Raw genomic sequence first — 5,379 nt, 5'->3', positions numbered from 1 at the left:
CTTCAAACCTGCTTATAGGCTTCTCTTCTCCGTTTCTAACTATTTTCAAAACTTTGTTTTTATCTGATGAATCAAACTTTTTTTTCATTGTTTTTTGACAGTCCTGGTCTGTTAAAGCGTTCTTAGTAATTTTTGTTATATTTTTGACAAGTTCTCCAAAAAATGATTCATCGCCTACTTTTTCTTCCTCATCACAGTTTCCCAAAATAAAACTTAGATTCGTCGAAACTAACATTTCCAGATTTTTGCACTTTGAGTTTTCCTTAATTCTTAATTCCTATCAGATAATTTTCAATAATTTTTTGATGTCCTCAAGAAAATTCTCCTTTTAGGATTTTTTGTCTAGTTTTTAGCGAAACTATTTTTCCATAAAACTATATGCTACACATTCAAAAACTATCACCAAACAAAGGTTGCGTTTTCTCCATGCATAGACTCGTAGGGTGTTTTGTCTATAGAAGATAGAAAGCACATGTTTTTGAGATTAGTAGCCAGAATAATAGCATAAGGCCAATTGGTTTTCGAAAAATTGACATCAAAATTTATGCAGCGAGCTATTGGAGTAACCGTTCCCACATCTTTTCTATTTTTCCGTTCTCTTGATGGGTATAATGAGCCCACATTTCCAGTCTATTCTTTCTGTTTCTTACAAACTTGCCTAAACTCCTGACCAATGTAATCTATTGCGACATTTGGAACTACAGTTTGGTTGACTCCTACACCTGCTAAGAATTTTTCCATTTTTTCGGTTGCCTCATCTCTCGTCTTCGTCGAATATATTTTTAGATATCTAGAACAACAGTCCACAAAATCTGTAGCACACCAAGAACATCTATTTCTGTCGGGTCAATAGGACTTAAAAAACTGTTTGAACAATATCTAGTGACCTGGTCTACCTGGTGTAACAATCTTTCGGGACTGGCTTCTTTTCTGCTTGATTCAAGTCAGAAGTTTCACAATTCTCAATTTTAAAATCACTTATCTTCATGACTTCAACATGTTGCTAAGATTGACTAAAGTCTTTGTAGTTATTATGAGTCATCCTACAGTGCCAATGTTTAATTGCGCTAACTACAAGACACTCGTCTTTTCCTACAAAATCTCCTCATAAAACGCTTAACCATTTCTCTGACAAACAAACGAATTCTTACCAAAAACAACTTTTGCTCCTGCTTTTTTCATTTTTGGTACACTTATCAAGTTTCCTGAATTTCAGGAAAGTACAAAGTATCCTTCAGCTCAATCATCTTAAATTCGCTTTTCTCCTCTTTCACTCCAATTCTAACTTCACCTTTCCCTAAAACTTTGACTCAGATAGATTTGCATCCCTAATCGATCCTTTGAAGTACTCATCTAAAATAACAATTATCTCTCGATCCCCAGTTTATTGGTGGCTCCAGAGTCTACGACTAAGCCCTCGCCCGGTGAAACTCCACGAAAAACAAAATGAGCCTCTGCTAGATTTTGTTGTTGTTCTCGTTTGGCCTTACTTATGAATTTTTTCTTTGCCTGGCAAAACTCTGCAAAAGGTCGAAACTCCTTGCTTTCATAGCACTGAATTTTTGAGCTTTGTCTTCACTATCTTGTCTCCTGCCTAAGTTTTCTCTGCACTGTTTCGACACATGTTTTTTAACACTTAAAACAAACTCTGTTATCGCTATTGAAAGCATGCTCTTTTTCAAAGATTAGTCTCTCGCTACCAAAATTCACTGAATCTTTTTCCAACTCATTTAAATTTTCTTATCTCTACTAAACTTGGCTATAGAAAAAAAAATGCTTTAGACCCGCTTCAAAAGCAATTCAAATTAACGTTTTTTCACTCACTCCTTCGTTAACTCGTTCTTTGTTATACTGAATCTCCTCTATTCTAGTCAAATAATCGATCACTGTTTTATTGCTCTTCCATTTCAGATTGGTAAATTTTTAGATTATTTTTTGCAGTCTCGGTCTCTGAAAACTGTTCAACCTCACCCGTAAAACATCCCATGCTTTGCTACTACTGTCTGTGTAAGGTCTCAAAACAATACCAGTGTCCTATCTTGACCTGGACAAGTTTGTACCATATCTGCAAATGTTTTTCTTCAAAAATGTCTTTTCCTTGTCTAATGCAGCTGGTTTTTGATCACTGCTTGCTTTCGGTTTTAAAATTGGCATAAAATTTCTATAATCAACTATCTCATCTAAAATCTTCTTTATGTATTAGCACTATAAAAGTTTTTTAGTTTTTTATGATACAACTTGCGGAGTTTTAGGCTGATTGATACTCTTGAAACGGGTCATTTTTTCAATTCAAAAATAGTTTGATAAACAGGTTGTATCATAGTTACTCTTCAATCAATTGAGAATATTTACCTCCTTTGTTTTGAACAAATTCAAATGTTCCAGTTTAAATGCGTTGTTTTGCTTTTAAATTTCGCAAATTCAACCCAATTGAAAAAGAATGCGTTTAAACTTTCAAGTTATAATTGTTTTGTTTGGATAATTTAAATGGTTGGTAAAAACTAAAAAAAATTATTGTGATTATCATTTTTTGTCAAAAACTAACCAAATTTAAGAGTAATGAATTGAAAATTTTTGTTGGAGTTCATTTTATCTGGTAATTTTATAATTGCTGCCGAGTTGTTGTCAATATCTGGTCAATTAACTGCTTTTTTCTTTTGAGCACATAAAAAGCCATAAACAAAAAAGTAATTAACCTAAACTTAGCTTTTTTTCACCAATAAATTGCTCAAAGTCATGAAAAGTGCCAACAATTTGGCATGAACAATAGTGCTGATTTGAACAACCCCGACAAAACGAATAAATTTTGAAATTGGGTTGACCTTATACAAAAATTGATTAGGATGCAATTTGCTTACTTTGTAGAATTCTTAACGTTTAATTTAGTTTGGGAAACTCGGGGCAAAAGTTTTACTACGAAACTGATCATTTTGGCTCTTTTAATCAATTTGAAAATACGCCAAAAATGTCAGAATAATTGCTGATAAAAGCATGCCAAAGCGAAATTTTTATGCAGTCAAACAAAGTTTAAGAGTAGTATGATCTCTAAATTTTTGAGTAAAACGTTTGAAAAGTGTTTTCCATTAAAAATTTAATATTTCTTATGGTAAAAATGTCACTCACTGGCTACCAAACAAAAACACATTTATCTGTACTTTTTTTTGAAAAATTCTAAACTTCTTAAACTTTGTTTGGCTACATGAGAGGCTCACTTTGGCATAATTTTTTAGCAAGTGGTCGGTAGTTTTTGCGTAAAAATTGATTGTCTAAAAGTAACCAATAATTATATTGTTATAGTGCAAAAATTTGAGCCATATTCTGCTGAAACTCTTCTTCATTTTGTTATCTTCGTTTTTTGTATGAATTCAACCCAATTGAAAAAGAATGCGTTTAAACTTTCAAGTTATAATTGTTTTGTTTGGATAATTTAAATCAGCACTGAAATATCACTGCTATAAGCGCTTGTTCAGCTTAATCCGCAGTGAAAATTCAATAAAAAACCGAAAACATGCGTGAACAGAATCAATCCAACTGAACGATCATCAAAATATGAAGAGTGTGTGCTGCTTACCGTGGGAATAGTCACTTTAGTTACTCACATTTTGGCAAAATGGTAGAGCATTCATAACAACCTGTAGTGAAGACACCCTGCAGTCTATGACAAGAATTGGTCTATGCTATAAGTGTGAATATGAAGTTAAAACAAATTCAAAAGATTTGCTTTTCTAACACTAATTGACTTCGTTTCATTTTTTTTGAATCATTAAGAATAAAAGCAATGTAATCATAAACAATTTTTACAAAATTGTTTCCTAAGGCTTTCTTAACTTATTCTATTATCAACAAAGTAAAAATCTTTTAAATTGTTTCAGTTATTATTGATAAAATCTAAAATTTAACTGTTAAATTTTGTTCAGAAAAAAAATAAAAGCTTAGTCTAAAAAGCTATAAAAAAAACTCTGGAAGCAATTGAATTTTCCAACTTAGGAAATCACCATTTAAAAACTCAGTTTATTTGGAATTTTGTCAAAACGCAAAGGAATTTTTTATTTTACAGAGAAACAAAAATCTAATTTTCGACAAAATTGATGGAAAACTCATATGGCATTCTACAGTTTTCATGTGGAATCTACAGATTTTTAAAGATAAACTTTTACAAATCAAATCCCAAATTCTTCATAAACTAAAAGAACTGAAATTTTGACCTAAAGTTTTTTTTTCAACTGATGTTCAGTTAGTCAACCAAGAAGTTAAAATGCACATCAAATAAACAGTAGTTTTAGCTTACATTTTTTTCAGAAATTGGTATTTTATCTTCGCAACTACTCAATGTTGAATGTCAACAGCAGCAAATGGCTTTTATACACTCGGGTTGACCTCCAGAAACAAAAAAAAAACTTATCAACCAGAAAAATGCTATCACACATTTTCATACACGGTTTGTTTGGCAAAAAAAGTTTATCATTCAATTTCCGGGTATGGAGCTTCTATAATAAGCAACTTTTATCTTGCTGCAAGAAATTTTCGAAGTAAAAATCTAAATTTTGGGGGTAATTGTTTTCTCAATTTTTAGTCGCAATATCATTTTCATGCAAAATTAGACGTTTTTTGCAAAAAAACTGCATGCAAAAGCCAAATGTAGTCAAGGCTAAATTTTGATGAAAAAAAAACCGAATTTTTTAAAAACTTTTGATCAAATACTAACTTCAATTCGTCTAACAAAATCAAGCCAAAAAATCAATTATTTTTTTACTAGGAAGTTTTTAGCCAAATTCAATAGTTTTTAATTATTATTCATAGAGTTGAGAGAACTACGAAGGATTATCTCATACAAGACTACAAAAAATGAAAATGAAATTTGTATGACATTTTTTGGTCAAATCGGGCAGTTACACTACCACTTGCCAATTTGGCTATATTTTCCATACACGCCACCTCACTTCTACTCACATCTGTAAACTTTCTGTAAACTGTTAAATTTTTGTGCTCATTGTTCGATTGTTATGAAAGTTGACATACGGACATAAAGGCTCAATCTGTTGCTTGTAAGCTTCATTTCAAATAGCCTGAAAACTGAAAATTAATACTTCGGATAGAAACTTCAAAAACCACTAAAACTATGATACAAACGAAACTTTCAAACGTTTTTTACGATCTTATTTTTCACTTGATATTGTGTGGAGATAACACACACAAAAACACATACACTGTGTTTATACTTTGTGTAAACTAAAACACACACAATACAAATTTCCTGCCCTCTCTCAGTGATCAAAACAAATAGGATTTGTCATTTTTAGAAATAAGCTCTAAAGCGTGCTACATATCTGATAAAGCTCGCTCATCTATTCTACAACTTTATACAAATAAAACGTGCGA

This window comes from Symsagittifera roscoffensis, chromosome 7, assembly GCF_963678635.1.
Source record: "Symsagittifera roscoffensis chromosome 7, txSymRosc1.1, whole genome shotgun sequence".
NCBI classification, from domain to species: Eukaryota; Metazoa; Xenacoelomorpha; order Acoela; family Convolutidae; genus Symsagittifera; species Symsagittifera roscoffensis.
This window is presented reverse-complemented; position numbering follows the sequence as displayed.